Source organism: Callospermophilus lateralis, chromosome 13 (assembly GCF_048772815.1).
Source record: "Callospermophilus lateralis isolate mCalLat2 chromosome 13, mCalLat2.hap1, whole genome shotgun sequence".
Classification (NCBI taxonomy): domain Eukaryota; kingdom Metazoa; phylum Chordata; class Mammalia; order Rodentia; family Sciuridae; genus Callospermophilus; species Callospermophilus lateralis.
The window spans coordinates 46,835,530-46,854,500 of record NC_135317.1 but is presented as its reverse complement, the minus strand read 5'-3'; the positions used below and the strand labels follow the sequence as shown (position 1 = coordinate 46,854,500).

The 18,971-nt window shown below is 41.3% G+C and overlaps 1 non-coding gene across 1 annotated transcript; it reads left to right on the top strand.

Moving 5' to 3' along the window:
* Positions 1–5,494: 5,494 nt before the first annotated feature.
* On the top strand, positions 5,495–5,599 carry LOC143379779 (U6 spliceosomal RNA). The gene has a single exon (XR_013088556.1). It is a non-coding gene; the product is annotated as a U6 spliceosomal RNA (small nuclear RNA).
* The last annotated feature ends 13,372 nt before the right edge of the window (positions 5,600–18,971 follow it).

Genomic DNA, 18,971 nt, shown 5'->3' with positions numbered 1-18,971 from the left:
CATTCCTAGTGGTATAGCCACTGTCTCAAGGAAGCAAATCAGGAGTGACACAGGAAGGAGCCGCCCAAAGACAGACCTGGATCCCAGAAGACTTGTTCCAAATTACAGAAAAAGGCCTGGCCCTATTGGCCTGCCCCAGGATCAGTGGATGGGGGCTGCCCCGGGGAGGGGCAGAACTCTGGACAGGGCAGCTCTCCTCTGTCTAGGTTGGTCTTCAGTACCTGAACTGGAGCACCACTTGGGAAAGTGTTAGAAATACAAAATCTTGAGCCTCACCTAGACCTGCTGAATCACATACACTGAGGATGTGGTCGAAGAGCAACCCTGTGGTTGAACGTGCCTCCAGGCAATTGTGAGACACAAGGAAGCCTGAGAACCCTAAGGCAAAACCTAGGGAGCCAAGGTCTCTGGACAGCCAGCCTCCAGCAGCTAGGGGAATAAGTGCTGAAGTCCTGGAGAATGGCGCCCACAGCATCCATGATACATGCTCAGTGGTGGGCACAGGAGGCCACTGACCCACAGAAGCAAAGACAGACCTGGACCCCAGTAGCAATCCTAACATCTTCTCGGTAGTATTTCTCTTAAGCCAGCCCCCCAGTTTTCAATAAATTTTGTCAATGGTTGACTCCTTGTTCATCAGTGTTATAGGGAATGAAGTATCTGCTTCTTCTTATATAAAGGAAAGACTAACTTCTCTGCCCTACCCTGAGCCTGAGAGAGTGGCAGTAGTGGACTCAAGCAGGTATTGGTTGTGTGGGTGACCCACCCACCTCCCAAGGGCCTGTGGCTGTAGAGAAATGATTGTTTCCAGGGATAAGATGAGTGAGTCATTCCAGAGCAGACATAGAACAACATCCCAAGTGCTGTGGTTTGAATATAGGTGGTACCCCTCAGAGGTCCATATGCCAAAGTCTTGGTCCCTGGAGGTGCTATTGGAAGGAACTGTGAACGTAGGAGGTAAGGCCTTGTGGGAGGTTGTTAGTTTGAAGCAGGCCAGAGACCCCCACCCAGAAGACAATTACCATAATGAAGCAGGAAACCCCCACCATATTTGTGGCATGTAAGTTTCTTTTCTTATCAGAGATTGTTTTTGCACAGGACATTGGCTATCAGCAAAAATCTGCAGAAGGCATTGTGGTTTGTAGCTTCCTCTTTGTTTATTAATGCCAGGTTTGCAGAAAAAACTTGTGAAACCTCTGTCTAGAAGATGAAATGAAGCTCACTTGTCATATGAACCTCCTAGTCCCCTCCCCCCTACTGAGTATAAAGTTCAAAGAATTTCTATACTCGTGGTTCAGAGGAAGAATTCTTAGGCAAGAGCCCCCTCTGAACCCTGAAGTCAATAAACCTGCTTCCTGAAAATTCCTCAGGTGTCCAGCCTCTTCTGTCCTGCTTCAAGTTCACTGGGGGGGTCATGCCTTCAAAGGGGATTGTGGGACTTTGGCCCCTTCCTCTCCCTTTTTGCTTCCTGGATCACAAAGTGAGCACTTTGTACCTCTATCTACCACCAATGTGGTGTGCCCTTCTTGTCAGAAGCCCAAAGCATGGGGCTGGCTGGTCTTGGATTGGAATATTCAGAACCACCTTGAACTAAATAAACCATTCTAAGTTAATTCATTATACCCAAGGCTTATATAGTGAGGGGTGTTTAAAAAGTCAGATTTTCTTTAAGGAAGCTATATTCCAGGGGGTAGTTGGATACTTATGGGATAGTGTACACAACATTCTTTTGTTTTTGTTTGTTTGTTTATTTTGGTAACAGGTATTAAGCCCAGGGGCACTCAACATTTGAGCCACATCCCCAGTATTTTTTTTTTTTTTTTAGACAGAGTCTCACTAAGTTGATTAGGGTCTCAGTAAATTGCTGAGGCTGGCTTTGAACTTGGGATCCTCCTGCCTCAGGCTCCCAAGTTGCTGGGATTACAGGAGGGTGCTACCAAGGTGGCTAACATTACTTTTTTAATAACAAGCTACTATGCCTCAGATTCACCAATCACAGCGGCATCTATGGGATCATTATCCCTATGAGGATGACATGCAGGCTGTTTTGATTGCATTGACAACCCTTTGGCATACCTGGCACATAATTCTAGCCCCAGTCAACCAGATGGCAACTACAGGAGCTGGTACTTACTTGAGAAAAAAATAATCAAATGGTCACCTTAGTACAACTAAAATCTACCGTTTTTACTTATTTCTTTGTGATTTTATTTCATTTTATTTTTATCTCTATAAGTAAAAAAAATAGTGCATTTTAATTGTACATAATAGTGGGATTTATTCTAACATATTTGACATGATGCACATAACCTAACTTGGTCAATCTCATTCCCCAATACTCCTCCTTTCTTTCTGCTCTTCTGTCCCCCTTGTCCCCTTCCTCTATTCTCTTGGTCTACCTTCTAGTTTCATGAGATCCCTTTTTCTTTTTTCTCTATAGTTTCTACATACAAGAGAAAACATATGACCTTTGACTTTCTGGGTCTGCCTTATTTTGCTTAACATATTCTTCAATTCCATCCATTTTCCTGAAAATGGCATAATTTCATTCTTCTTTATAACTGAATAAAATCCACTGTGTTTTACACACACACACACACACACACACACACACACGTGAATGCCACATTTCATTTATCCATTCATCTTTCATGGACACCCAGGGTGGTTCCATAACTTGACTATTGTGAATTGAGCTGTTATAAACTTGCATCAAATTCATCATTTTTAATGGAATCAATGATGAACACAGATCCTATCCTCATTGATTTTTGTAGTCTATGCTTTATGGCCCATCATACCATTATTTGATTTCCATTTAAAATTCTGTCTGTCCTCTTTCATTATTCTAAGCATATCTTTATAATTAATAAAAATGTAATTTTCTGCTTTTCTTTTCCAGTTTCTGTTAAAAACAATCACTGGGAAGTTAGAAATTTGCTAAAATATTCCAAGGAAATCTTCGATCCTTCTAAGAAGGAAATCAATTTTAAAAAATCAATAAAATAAGACATCCTTAATTTAAAGAAAACACAGAGTAATCCTGGAATCCAAAAAATCCCACGTAGTTTAACAAATGCTCATGTAAGTTAGAAAGTGAAGCACATTAACAAACTGGTGCATGAAACTGAAAACCATCTCGATGCACATGGACTGTTTTGTGGAGAGGGTTGAAAACTGATTATTAAAGCCATTTTGCATATGTACAAAAGAAAACTTCAGTCTTCTTTCCCCTCTTTTTTTTCTTCCAACAAGTCAAGTGTTTTCGGATGTAGAGAAAATGAAAACTCATCAAAGAAATAATGAAATAGGGAAGTTTGGCACATTAAAGTTTTCACCAACTAGCACTGCCCAGGAATGAGCAGAGCACACTGAAGGCAGTGGCCACAGTCTCTGCTCAAAGTCTACAGATCCGAGAATTCCGTGCACACCAGGCCTACCCCACCCCCACCCCCTGATGGCTTAACTCTCTTGACATTCGCAATTTAATTTGATATATCCTTATTTCATTCAATATTTATTTTTCTATGTCAATGCCCACCCCCAAAGAAAAGAAATAAAAGGGGGGGAAAGAAAAAGAGATTTAAAGAGACATATAAATGTAATCATAAGAAACTTTTTTTCAAAATCACATCCTTGTTCTTGTTCTGTGTTCTTTTCCTCTACAGGCTTATCTTCTCCTGCCATTTCACTTATGATGCATGTAGTCTTTCTCCCTTTGGCAAGAAAGGGGAAAAAAAATCAAACTCCATCTTGTCAATTTGCAATATTTTTTAGCAGCTTCAATTAAAAATCCAAGAAAGAAATGTTAGAGATGAACTTGAAACTTTTGGCCACCTTTAAGCTCCTTGGTGTTCACGTTCTCCATTACCTGTTTCTCAGCATTAGTTAATGTTATCTGGATCCGTCTGTTTCAGATGATGAGTCAAGTGAGTGAGACACCATGGCTTCTGTGTCCCTCGACATAAACAATATGAAAAGATATGTTATCAATTCAAGAGAATAAAAAAAAATCCCATATAACAAAGTAAATGGCAAGTCAAGATATTCAAAAGAGCTAAATGACATTTGAGAATCATCCAGCAAAATCTCTTCCAATGAGTAAAGAGGGGGAGGGGAAGTCACTTACTATGTCTACACTTCACTGTCATGATCTGTCAAATAAGGCTAGTACTAATACCCATCTCATAGGACCTTTGTAAATATAAATGTGAAAATCCCTGCAAAGCACTTAAAAAGTACCAAGGATATAGCAGTAAGAAAAAATAACATTAATATTCTCACACCCACATGGCTGAGTGTGGTGGGACAAGCCAGAACTAGATGCTGAGTGACCTCGTTCCCAATCATATTTTGGGAACAGTATAGCTTTTCCTCTCATGAGTAAGTGACTTAACAAATGACAGGTCCCCAACATGAGTTTTTTGGGACATTTGTGCTCACAGTTTGAACTACACAGAGCTGAGCTCCCAGAACAGCATGGCCTCTTTTCAGCTGTGAAAATATCTTTAGTTAACTTTCTGTGAGCCTCAATTTCCCCCATCTTTGATGAAGGAAGTAACAGTATGCTTTATTGGAGGGTGGTGAGGCTTAAGTGAGATCTTAAGTGTCAACTGCTGTTAGTGAGCAACACTCAGCCAGTGGTGGCTCTTGCTACAGATGAGCACTGGGAGCAGAGGTTAATGCAGATAGAGAGGACTGAGGCACACCTTAGGCAGCTCTGTTTTTTTAAGGTAGGATTCTTCCACAAACAAATGAGAATGTTCAGTCTTTGTCTTGTGCACGGCTTATTTTGCTTAACATAATGTCCATCCATAATGTTCCATCCACATTGCTACAAATGACAGAATTTCACTTTTTTTGTCTGAATAATATTCTATTGTGTATACATACTATATTTTCTTTATCCATCAGTGGACATCATGGTTGACTGCATATCTTGGCTATTGTGAACAGTGCCACCATAAATGTGGGGGGAACTACCAAGCGCGGTGGCACACACCTGTAATCCCAGCAGCTCCAGAGGCTGAGGCAGGAGGATTGAGAGTTCAAAGCCAGCCTCAGCAAAAGCAAGGCGTTAATCAACTCAGTGAGACCCTGTCTCTAAATACAATGCAAAATAGAGCTGGGGATGTGGCTCAGTGGTCTAGTGCCCCTGAGTTCAATCCACAGTACCAAAGAAAAAATACCTGCACCTACAGGAGTCTCTTATTATAATAATTTTAAGTGGGATAAGGGAATTATATGGTAGCTCTATTTTTAAGTTTTTGGGGAATCTCCATACTGTTCTCCATAATGGTTGTGCCAATTTACATTCTCTCCAAGAGTGTGTAAGAGTTTTCCTTTCTCTACAGATACACCAACATCAGTTATTTTTTGTCTTTTTTTTTAATAATAGCTGTTTTAACTGGAGTGAGATGATATCTCATTGTGGTTTTTATTTGCATTTCCCTGATGAATAGTGATGATGAACATTTTAAAAGTTGATCACATAGTGCTCACTTGGGCAGCACATCTATGAAAATTGCAACAAGACAGAAAATTAACATGGCCTCTGCCCAAGGATAACATGCAAATTTGTGTAGCATTCGATAATTTTTATTTAAATCTTCAATATATTGCGATTTCTTTTTAGATGTATTGTGCTAAGTGAAACTCATCAAATAAATCTTCCCTTAAAAAAAAAAAAAGAAATGTTGATCACATGGAAGTAGAGAACAAGAGAGGCCACTAGACGCCAGGAAGAGGGCAAGAACTGTAATGAGAGGGTGGTTAATGGGAATCCAAACAGTTTCAGGGGAGGAAAGTAGTTCTGGTATCATACAGCACAGTGGGGCAGCCACAATCTACAACACCTATTTAAGATGCATTTCAATATAAGAAGGAGGAAAATTGGAGTGTTCCCAACACTTCAAAATGATAATATTTGAGATGGAAATGCAAATTGCCCTGATTTGTTCATTATACATTGCATACATGTTTCAAATTATAATACTGCAGCCCTTAAATTTTTTACACATTTTTTTTAAAGGTGAGATAAAGAAAAGCTGCTCTGGAAGAGGCAGTTTGGACGAAGTAGGAAAAATCCAGGCAGATAGAGGCCGAGAGAGGAGAGCACTTCTGTCTTTGTACAGACCGCCAGGCCCGCTTTCTCTCATTTTCAGAGTAACCTCTCTCAAGCCCATTGTTTTATTTTTTTCAGAAATTGCATTTTAAGTGGTAGCAAGTAGATTCACAGCTACTGCCAATGAAACTAACTGGCTGGGTTACGGAGAGGGAGCTACTAAAAACTTATCCAAGGGAACATTTCCCAGTGAAACCAGATCAGCCCCAGGATTTATACCTCCTCTGAAAGAGCAAAAACATTTGCTTTCCACGTCATCTGAATGTCTGCAGCTTTGATGCCAAACCTAACATGCTAAGCCCCGGCAGGCGAGTCAGACTCCAGGGCAGCTCTGTGGGTTATGCAACCCAAGTTTAGGAGCCCCCTCTGTCCACATAAATCACAACAGCTCCACACTTTGTAGAGGAAATTAGCTCAGAGAAATGCCAAATGGGATCAAAAATGCAATAGATTGACATTCCAATAAAATAAGCTCTTCTACCCTCTGTATGCCCCCTGAATCCCCAAGGATTTATTTAGTCCAGAAATAGCATCACATTCATATTATATCTTGGTTCAAAACTAACAGACGTTGGAGGGGTCTGCCTCTCCCAACCCTGCCAGAGGGCAACTCTGACTGATGTCTGTCCCACTTCCAAGAGACATTACAGGGTGTTATAACTAATGGCGATGGCTTGTTGGGAGCGGGGGATGATGTTTTCACACAATGCACAGATTGAAAACAAGCAAAAATGGACATAAAGGCATTGTGCTCAGGCAGCAGAATGTGACATTGTCCCTATTAGGCATAGGGGTGGCAGGCAAGGAAGGGGAGCAGAGGAGGTTCTTGTTTGTTTGTTTGTTTGTTTGTTACTGGTCATTAGGAGATCTGGGTTCCATCTGTTTTTAGTACCAGTTCCTTTTGGGTCCAGGGTTAATGGCTACATGGCCTTCCAAAAGGCTCCTACAAGCTTTGAGGTGAATGCTCTAATATTGTTGAGATTTGAGATAAAAAAGAGGGGTACACAAAGTTTCTAAAACAAGAATTGTTAATGTTTGGAAAATGGCAAAGGAGCTGGTGTTCTTCCCTTCATGTTCTTGTGGCTAATTGGCCAAGTGAGGGAGAGAAGGGAACCTCATATTCAGTATTCAAAGAGACTTCACACTCTTCACAACAGTCTTACGTTGTGTAGACAAGTTATTGGTAATTCTGGAGGGACAGAATTCAATTCGTAGCAATATTCTTCTCTTATCTGATTCTCATGATAAAGAATAATTTACTATCGAAAAACCAAACTCCACTTGAGCTCTAAGCTCACACCTAAGTATTTCTGTATTCACCATTCATACATGGTCTTTATCACAAAAACCATATCCTCACCTAGTGAAGGATAAAAACATTTTTGGATATTTCAGGTGCTCTTTCCAACCTAAGGTCAAAATCATATATCTCAGGATATAAGACTTATATTTATTGAAACTATAAATCCAGAAAAGGGGAGTTGGGGAAACCTCCCTTAACTAGTGTTGTGGGGTAAAAGGGAGAAATGATAATTAGGAAAATCTTTCTGACTTACTTGTACCAGAGCATTTCTGCTGGTGATGGATAATCAAGTCTATAGTAAATCCTTAATTTATCCTTCTTTATTCCCATCTAGTATAATGCTAACTCTTTCTTTTGTAAGTTGTTCTTTTACATCATTTTATAAAAGTAAGCATTTTTATTTTAAAAGATATAAAAATATAATATATGGAATAAAACTGAAAATCTCCATTTTTATCCAGAGTTAGATTATTGCCCATGGTAGGTCATTGCAATCAGAAATATTTGTATGTTTATGTTCATGTTCACAGTAGCAGGGTTTAAAAAAAAAAAAAACAACTATGACTTATCTCTTTTCCTTACTAGCATGTGATAGACATCTTTCCATCTTGCTATTCACTTTTATTTCTTTTAGTACCCTCATGAAGATTCACCCTTCCCATGAAATTTTTTTTTCTGCCAAATCCAGCACATCTTCCCTTGAAACAAGAGATCCAATAGTACTGAGGGTCTTACAGGCATCTGGGCTCTGAGCAAGCACTTTCTGTTAATTGTCTTGAATCTTTCATGACAATCTTGCAACATTAGTATCACGATCTCTGTTTTGAGGAGGGAATCGAGGCTATGAGAAATTTGTTATCTCGCCCATGGTCAGGCAGTGGAAAAGCCAGACCTTGACCCAAGCATTTCTGGTTCCCAAGCCCATGTCCTTTCCATTACCCACACCGGGAGTTCATTCTTTCATTCCACCCATTTATTCAGCAAATAGTTTTTGAATATCTGCTATGACTTGACTTTATTCTGGATGCTAGAGATTTGAAGGTGAGCAAAAGCAGTTTTTCTGTCCTGGTATTGCTCTCTTATTTCCTGCCTTAAACTGAATCCAGCCAGATTGATAGAATGTAATTTGCCATTATCACAGGATGATGAAAGGTTTTTGCCCAACCAAAACAAGACTTGGTCAAAATGCAAAATTTCTTTCTTTTCCGTGAGAACACAAGGGGGAAAAATATCATGTTACTTTTCAAAAAGCCAAAGTGTCATTTTTATCTCATGTGCTTAAAATCACTGGGAAAAAGGCAATTAATAACCCTCTTAGTCATCCAATTTAATCTTAAGAATATTTGTTGTAATCATCAGTCCATTGAGGCTGCTATAATAAAATACCATAGAATAAGTGGATTAAATGACAGCTATTTATTACTCACATTGATAGAAGCTGAGAAGTCCAATATGATGGTGGTGACCAATTTGGTTCATGGAGAGGGACCTCTTCTTGTGGTGTAGATGGCCATCTTCTCACTGTGTCTTCACATGGTGGGGGAGAGAGAAATCTCTTCCTCTTCCTCTTTATAAAGCCACTAATTTCATCAAGAGAGCCCCATACTCATGGCCCCATTAAACCCTAATTGTCTCTCAAAGACCCCATCTCCAAGTACACAGGGGTGAGAGGAGGGACAGAATTCAATTCATAGCAATATTCTTTTCTTATCTGATTCTCATGATAAAGAATAATTTACTATTGAAAAACCAAACTCCACTTGAGCTCTAAGCTCACGCCTAAGTATTTCTGTATTCACCATTCATACACGGTCTTTATCACAAAAACCATATCCTCACCTAGTGAAGGATAAAAACCCGATCCTGGAGCTAGACTACCTGGTTGTGTTCTGACTCCAGTCCTTATAGTTGGTGACCCTCTCCAAGAGAAGTGATAAAAGTGCCCCCTCATGCGATATCACAGGAATTAAAAGAGATAGCACATGGAAACACTAGAACCAAGCACAGTCGTTGCATGTGATCTGTTTTTGTTATTATTTTACAATTGATAGAACTACTTTTTGCTATCATAATGTCCTATAGCATCTAGGAGCCTTATAAATCAACAGCTCTTGTTATTTAACAGATGAGTTAAAATCGCAACAGTCAAATAAATAGAATAAAAGTTGTGAAGGCACTGGAGTCTACGTTGGAAGCTTCGTTGGGCAAACTTTGGCAAGTTCCTTAAACGTTCTTTGTTTGGTTTTGTCTGCTGGCCTGTAAAATGGGGGAAATAATACCCACCTTGTTGTGGAGATTAAATGAGACCATTTATGTAAAACATTTAGTAGGTATATTATACTGCAAATCTCTAAGGAGTTGTCATTTTTAATTAAAAGACGGCACGCTTGCTGACTCAGGATATCCACTAGGTGGTGCTAGAAAACAGTGCCTGACAAGGAAGTGTTTGTCTTCAAAGAAGGGTGTTATCTCAGTCCATCAAAAGCAGTTTCTGATAAACCTGTCAACCTGCATTCCTTGAATCATTTTGAAGCTTTCTCCTACTCTTACAGTTTCCGCACATTTCTGCCTCATCTCACCTTCCAAGAGTCTCATTCAACCAACAATCATTGAGCACCTACTAAATGCTGGACATACAAAGATGAATGACATACAGTGCCTGTCCGGATCGTGAATTCCGCTTTGGACATGTTGATTCCATGCAGTACTTCCAAGTGGAGATTTTCAACAAGAAGTTGGATTTTCAGGTTTGAAGTTCAGAAGGGACGCCCAGAATGTAGATTTTCATTAGAGAGACATCACACCTAGTTGTCGTTGATCAGGAGAGCAGAAAACATGGCCCAGAACACAGTTTACAGTGGGAAGAACTGTGTAATCAGGCATGGAATCCTGTGGATATGCCAGGGAGAAAAAAATACCCTCCAAGAACAGAAGGAAAGTCAGGGACCTGTGAGCAGAAGCAAGATGAGGTAGTGTCAAAGAAACCAGAAGCATAAAGGTGTAAGGCTGCAGCATCACCCAGAATGCCCCCTGGATAAAATTTGGAGAAGCCTTCTGACAGTGGGTTGGTGACAGAGTGGGAAGTGTGTGTGGTGAGATCCAACCTAGGCTGCTTTTTTAAAAAATGTGGATGAGAAGAGTAGAATTAGGATGTTTCCTAGAGGAAGGCTGAAAGTAAATGGGGAGTATAGCTTGGGAGGGGTTTTTGGTGTCTATTATTTATTTATTTGCATTGGGAAAAGGAGGTTCAGTGGTATTTATAGATGGAGGGGAAAGAGAAGTAGGGAGAGATAAGAAAGCCAGTAGTACAATTAGGAAGACTGACATTCTCCACACCCCACCCCTTTTCCCTTTGTCTCATATAAGCTCTGCCACCCTTGGATCATTGCCTGACCACTCCATCCTGAGATTCTTCGACTATGGAAATACAGAGTAAAAAGGTGGATCATATATATGGGAATCCAGGATATATGGCCCAGGCTATATATGTATATGTCCTCTCCCAGCTCTAAAAATAATTTTACTTCCTCATTTTAATCATTCAGTTATCTGAACTTAAAAGAGAAATACTATACAGGTTAAATGTGTTTAAATAATTTTCTTTGAATAGAAGCCAAATTTAAGGAGCTTGGATCACTGTAGGAATGTGTATCATGAAATGCAAAGTCCATTCAACATCATCCCTAGATTCCCTGTCTATCCTGTGCTGTAGCTGATCTGTCAAATGAGGCCTGTTGCTACTTACATTCTTCAGTACCAGGTAGTATGATCTTGGCACAGTACTGTTCCAGACACCTGGTAACACTTGGACTTATAGATCACTTATAATTGGACTTCCTGGCCAATTAAAATAAAGAAATTTGAAAGCATGGGAAGATATTCAGGCCCACAGAAAATTAAATAAACCGTCTATGCACTCAGAGAAATACATCGTGGGAATTAGAGGAAACATGTTCAGATTACTTCCGTTAAGTCTCCTGCCTTTCCAATAGGGAATGTTTTGACTATGATCCTCACAAGATACCGTAGCACTCAACAAAGAGACACAATTTCTTTATTCATGAATGTCACAGACTTGAGCTCATGAAGCCTTTGACAGGACTCTTTGATTCCCCAGTGATGGTGGGTAAGTGGTAACCTTGTTCATCCTCTGGATGCAAATATATCTTGAATATCATTATATACCTTTCCATTAGCCCTCTGCCCTGCATCTAGAACATTAGCTATTGTAAGTCCCTCAGGAATTTAAGCATCTTTGGATTGAGTGGCATGATGAGCAAACACTCCCTTTCCCTTCCACGATCTAATAAGTAAGGCTGCGATCTGGTTCTTGCCAGATGGTCCCTGACTTGACAGCACACAGTGATCAGCCCTACCCAGAGGGCAGGTCTTTCAGGAGAAGAATCTCTCCAAAAGGTAAAACTTGGTGACCGTGTGCCTCCATCTCAAACATCATTCACACCTCCATTCTTGGGACAAAATTCAAGTTTCTCCATTAGTAGGATAATCGCCAAGTTCTAAGATTATGCAGACCCTCAGCTTTCCTCCCAGCCGCCACCTAGTTCTGTTCCCACCTTGGTCCATCCTCTTGGACTGCTTTTTAAGTGCTTACAGAGATAGAGCTGAAATCAGATGGGGTATTTTATCTCCACAATTAGTCTTTAAGAGATTTGTTGGTAGGTGAGTCAGGGATATTTGACTAGAAGAAAAAGATGAATGGTGGCTATATTTCTGTCTCCTTTCATCCCACCCCACCCCCACCTCTCATTACTGCTGAAGATGAATGGTCCCCTGAGAAGAGGAATTTCCTGTGTCTCTGCCCCTCTGGGTGCTGCTTTCTGCCTTCCTTCCTGACACCAGGAGGCTGCCAAGGATGTGCGGCTTGCATTCAATTTGCTCAAACACTCAGTGATTTTAATTAACCAATTGCTGTTCCAAGAAGCAACATCAAATACTCTTGTGATCTTCCATGGTGAAGCAGAAACCACCGGGGAGAGGGGACAGGAAATAGCCCTACCCCCAACTCTTGCTGGCTACACTGAGCCAGGGCCAGAAACACCCCATAAACCTTCAGGCAGTCATTTATTAGAAATAATGTCACTGAAATGGAAGTTGCCATGGTACAGAGGGAGAGAAATTCCATTCTTTTCCATCTCCTGCTGAGCCCATGAAACCTCACCTTGACTCTCCCAGATAACGCACAACAAAAGGAAGTTTGGGACTATTTTATTTTAAAGATGATTCGATGAGATTGCTTTTTAATCCAACTGAGTGAATGTTCCCAAAGTGTTGGGCTCGGAGAAGTAAATCAGAAGCTGAAACAAAATGACTTAATTGCTTTGCCATATACACTTATATTTAAAAATAAGAGGCTCAACAGGAAAGATTGCATCACTGAGATTTTCAATCCTTGGTTACTGCAAGCAAACACAGCAACAAACCTGGACAGAAATTCTACCCAACTTGAAATAAGTACAATCTTGGCTTCCTTGCAAACGGGTAGAGGGATGGGCTCATTGGAATGGACAGCATTTGAATTCTTTTTGCCTGATGTCGTTTTAAAGAGATGGGCAGCTGGACATTCCAATCCCAGGCATATGGAGTCAGATCAAACCAAGCGTGTGGTTCTGTTTTTAAGCTGTTCTGGAAGTCCTGTTACCTAACAACCTGATCTCTTGTCTCTGAAAATGAATCTCATCTTCCTGATTAGATTAACAAACACAAGTTCTTCCTCCCCTCCCGTGACCCTGACCGACCTGTCACCTTGGATGTATACACAGTGTAGAATTACACATCCACTTGAAATGGCTTTGGGGCCCAGTGAACTTAATCACCTCTGGAGTGTGAAGCTCTGCACCTACCTGAGTGACCTTAGGCAAGTGAGAGTCTGTGAACTTGGGGTCTGTGGTCTCTAAAATTGAATGAAAATAATGCTCACTGTATTCTTTTCAATTTGCTACCTAACAAATTATCAGAAACTTATCTCTTTAAAACAACAAACCCGTATAATAACACACAGTTCCAGGAGTCAGAACTTTAGCAGCAGACTAATTGGTTCAGGCACTGTAAAGCCACAGCAGTCAAGATGTTGACCAGGTCTGGAGTCAACCAAAGGCTCAGCTGGGGCCAGAGGACCTGCTTCCAAGATGGCGCACTCATAGCTCTGTGGAACAGGAGTCCTAGGTTCCTTATGTTTAGAGTCTTTCCACAGGTCACTTAAATGACTTCATGATATGGCAACCAGCTTCCTCCCTCAGAGTGAGTGATATGAGAAAGAGCAAGAAGTCAAGCCACAGTACCTTTAGTAGAATGGCCTTGGCAATGACATGCCATCACTTCTGTCATGTTCTATTAGCCTCACAGAACTCCCCTGAGGACTGTGGAGAGAACTACACACCTGCAGGAGCACCAAGGAGGCTGGGACACCTCCAGGGAGGGGTCGTAGAGATGAGTGTACACCCCCATGAAATAAGTGGGGGACCACCAAGCCACCCGGAGAGATGACTGAGGAGTGAAAGTCAAAAAGGTAAAAAGAGGGACAAGACCATGTAGGACCTCCTAAGCTGTCTTAAAACCCTCCAGAGAGGAATGAACCAAAGACAAGCTGCTGTGATGGGTAGTTCATGGGAGGTCAGCTGCTCCCAGCCCATGATGGAGTGAAGAAGGGCTGGGAGCCAGATCCCGTCTGGGAAACACACACTCCTCTCCAGGATTCCTTCCTGAGATGACACCGGACTGGGTCTTGACCACCTAACTTTCTCGGGCTCTCTCCCGCACCTGACACCTGACTTGCATCACAGCCCAACGCCTCTCCCAGCCTCCTGTGCACATTTTTGATTTTCCTGCCAGAGGCAGGTCTTATAAAAGCTGAGCTTGTTGAATCCCAACTTGGCATCTGTGGCTTGGAGACCCAGGCTAGCACAGCAGGCCAAGGCCAATGGCTTCACCTTGTGGTGAGAAGGGTGGAGCAAGGAAGGAAAGGATCATTCAAGATGAAACTTTGAAGAAGCTGCAGAAGAAGCAAAAATGGAAGAAGAAGACCAGGTGGAAGTTTCAGCAGTGGCCAGACATGACAAGGCCACAGGCCATCAGGCCAGGTGTCAGCAGTAAGATGTGGAGAAGCCACTGTGCTCTGGGTATAGTTGAAGATTGAACCAATAGGATTTCCTGTAGATTAGATGTGCAGTGTGATAAAAACAGAGTCGAGGACTTTGGGCCTAAGAAACTAGAAAAACAAGGCCACCAATACCTGGTGTATGGGAGAACAGAGTGAAGCAGATTTGGGGGAAATTTGGAGACATCAAATCTGATGTGTCCTGGATATCCAAGTGAACCTTTCAAACAGGAGCTTGGCTATACAGGGGTGCAGCTCAGGAAGTCTGAGCTGCAGCCATAAAGAAGAGTGAAACTGTAAGGGTCCCGCGAATGTCGGAGGAAGAGACCACCAAGAGACTAACTCATGCAATAGCAAAAGGGGTTTATTGAGGATCCAATCCAGCGCGCTGGGGCTCCGTGCTCACTCAAGAGGGGAGAGCAGCCCAGAGCCCAGAGCCGAGGTTAAGCAGTGCTTAAGTACACTTTTTGAGGAGGGCGGGGGCTTTGCATACATCAGAACAAATCATCATGAGGTGCGAGAAAATTGAACAACAACTCTGAGACATGATTAGCACATTCATTGGCGGGAACAGGTCGGGCGGGGGTGATTGGTCATTCCTACAGCGGGGTACACATTCAAACTAATTGGTCTGGGCCCTGAAGTGTGTCTGTGCTGGACTGCACGATTTCTGGGAGGGGGTTGTTTTTAGCTTCTACATGAATTGCAGGTTCTGGGAAAACAGAACTTAATTTCACTTCAGGAAATTGCAACTTAACAGAACTTTAAAAACTTCACAGAACTTGAAACAAATCTTAATCTTATCCTTTACATTTTAACTTAGGCTTTGTAGTTTAAAAACTTTACCCTTTCAAAACTATGGCATTTGCCAGTAAATGGATGGAACTGGAGACTGTCATGCTAAGTGAAATAAGCCAATCCCCCCAAAACAAAGCCTGAATCTTTTCTCTGATATGCAGATGCTAACACACTACAGGAAGGGGGGCAGTAGGAACAGAAGTTCACTGGATTAGCCAAAAGGGAATGAAGGGAAGATGGGAATAGGACAGACAGCAGAATGAATCGCACATAACTTTCCTGTGTTCACATATGAATACATGACCAGTGTAACTCCACATCATGTACAACCGCAAGAATGCGAAGTTACACTCCATGTATATCTAAAAAGAACAGATTTTAAAAAGAATTAAAAAAAGAAAATCCTGGGCTGAAGGTAGACATTCGGGAGTTGTAATGTACAGCTATATTTAAAGACAAGTGACAGAGAGAAACCTCAAAGAAGCATGGGGCCAAGGACATTGATACAACCAGATGGAGGAGCAGCAGAAATGCAGCAGAGAAGGATCAGTTGGCAGGAAGAAAACCAAGAGAGGGAGCCAAGGAGGAAAGTTCCAGAAGGAGGAAGAAGGGGGTGTTAAATAGGGAAGACTGTGAAAGAAGACCCTGGCTGACAGGTTCTCATGCTGTCTGGATGATAGAAGACCCACTTAATACTCTGTGCATAACCCTCCCAGAACATTGTGGGTTTCTGATCAACCTGACTTTACCACAGAAATAAAAAAGATTTTAAAGAAAGAAAAAAAAAAGTGAGGAGGAGACGAAGGAAGGAAGAAAGCAAAGAAGGAAAGAAGGAGACTCACTTCTATCATCTAACACTACACAATGGACACGGACACTGGAGGGGGAGAGAGGTCCACGCATCAGTCCCCAGGGTTTCACTTAAGGGTCATTTGTTGCCTAGTTAGTTAGACAGGAGTCGTAGGTACAATGATTCAAGAAAAATACTGTACATGGGAGAAAACTGAAAACTGAGAAAATTTTGCTTATTAACTTTTTTTCTTTGGACTTGGGGTGAAGATCAGCCATGAATTGTTAGTAATTCTGGAGCAACTTTGGCCACAAGAAGGTTTTCTTGGCTGAGAATCACTTTCTGTACAGTCTCTAAGGTCCCCTCCAGTTTTAAGTGTTTCAGATTCAACAAAGTGGCACCTCCCTCCTCCAGTAGCAAACCTACCTAAAACATTAAAGCCTGGGTTCCCTGCAGGTGGGGGCTGCTTCCTCAGGAGACAAATGGCTTTTATTTTTTTTTATTCCTGGTCAGGGGCTTCACACACATGGGAAATATAAAATGCAAGCTGTGAGCCTCTAAATAAATGAGAGAAGCCAAATGAGGGTGTAGAAGGACAATTTATTCTTTCAACCTTCTTATCAAAGTATTTGTGAAGAGATAAATGCGCATGCACCTGAGCATTCCTTAGAAAGTAAAGCTGGAAAAGTGTTGATTACTTAAGTAATCCACCACTCCTTTCTCTCTTCCTTCCTCCTTTGGAGAGCTAATGTCGGTAATTGTCCGTGTCCGCCACTAGATGGAAGTCAAGGAAAAGAAAAATAAAATTCTCAGCTTTGTAGGGGAGACCTACAAAAACCAATAGAGCTAAATGAAGGCAACTAACACAGATATCTTTTTTTAAAGAAAACACAGCATCATAAGGGTAAACAGGTAAAATGAGAAGAAAAATAGTATTCTTGCATATAATATCTAACCAATTCTCTAGAAGAAATCCCATTCAAATCAACTTATTTAGAATTCTAAAACCATATATACCAAAGCTATAGCTTACTCAGGCATGGTTTTAATAGTTCCCAGTTACAATGTCAATACATGTGCCTCACTTTATGCAATAAATGTTATTGTGCTAGGTGATTTCCAAAGTCCCCTAAGTTCTAAAGAGTCCCTGAAGATACCAAAAAGTGGGATGCAAATTGATTGTTTGCAATTTGAATTGTATTTTCCAATGGATTTTAACACAGTTCATTTTGATCGTTCTGCTTGCATCAGCAGTTTCCTAACACTTGAAATGAGATCAGTGATATTTCCTCTATCTGTTGGTTCAGAGGAGAACCTGTTCATGGGTCTATCTCTTTACATTGGGCTGGTGTTCTGGCCAGAATGGGTGACAGTGGGCAGGTGTCCTGCAGATGCTGTGTGGACTGTGCTGACTGCAGTGGAGGGACCTGTGCCCTGGGGGTCCTTAAATGAGACTGCAGATCTGCTTCTAGGGGATGCAGAGTACTGAACTGCAAAAGGCTTCTTCTCCCTGAGTCCTGATCTGTAGTCCAGCAATACAGTTTGGCCCACCAGCGCCCACGTCCCCAGAGACAGGAACTTTCAGTGCAGGACCCAGTGATCAGACATGGAGAACAAACGGCTCTTGGAACCAATATGGAAACAAATAGAAAGCAGACCTCACATCCAAGGCCACCAAACTTGAGGCAAACCAGCACCCCATGCAGGAAGGAATCTGGCAAGCACAGGGACCAACCGTCCCAATGACAAACTTCCAATTTATAGGGATGAATTCTCTTCCTGGCAGTTTGTCCACTTAAAACATCATATGGAGCTCAAGCAGGAAAAAAAAAAATAAACTTGGCAGTCCAAAGTGTTGACTATTAAAAATTCTCTTTAAAAAAAAAAAAAAAGTGAGCATCTTTCACAAAAACCTAAATTCATAGGATTTGGAATGAACCCCAAGAAATCACCTCATCTTGTCTTTGCCTCCTGGCAGAGCAACTCTTAAGACATGTCAATCAAAACAAAACTGAAAAACCTGCTCATTGGGCTTCTAGAGGAGATCTGGCCAAGATTTTGCCTCTATCCCATTTTTGTTAATGCGGATTGAGACAGACCTGGATTCAAATTCGAACTCCTCCAAATACTGGCTACATGAATTTAGATAAGCTACTAAGTTCTCAGAGCCTCACTTTCTCCATTTGTAAAGTAAGCATCAGAATAAGCATCAAAGAGGTGTTGCAAAGCTTGAAAAAGAGGCACATTAATAGCTACCACCGAGCTTGGCTGCCAGAGTTAACTAAGCAGTATTTGGTCCTTCTTTTCTATCCTCCTGTGAGAAACTGGTTGGGTTATCATAATAATTGAGGGAGTACTTCCAAAATTCAGTGACCGAGGATACCAGATATTCCCCTTTCCTCACTTCAGCCCCACAAAATGAAAGAAGTCATCCCCTATTCCATATGATTTCCAAATATACGGCTGAACATTCACCTAGGTGATGAACCTAGAAAGTAATTCTTTCAGCCAGAACATAACTAACTCCATTTTGCATAAAAATGCAAACCTTTTTTTTTTCACATGGTTATAAGTAAGCCAAATTTACTAGTATATTTTGTTGGCAATCAAGGATAGATTGTCTTTCGTGATGTTTGTAACTTTGCCAAGAGTTGTTGATGATTTGGGTAAAATCACATCAACACCATCAATGTCACAAGAAGTCCACCAGTAATGAACATGGCGTACCTAAATCAGTACATAGCATGGCTTTTTAAGTTCTGGTGGGTCACGGAATCCACTGATTCATCCTGTTACAGTCACAGCACATTGGCAAATTTAGAAGTACACGTTGTGCTTTCAT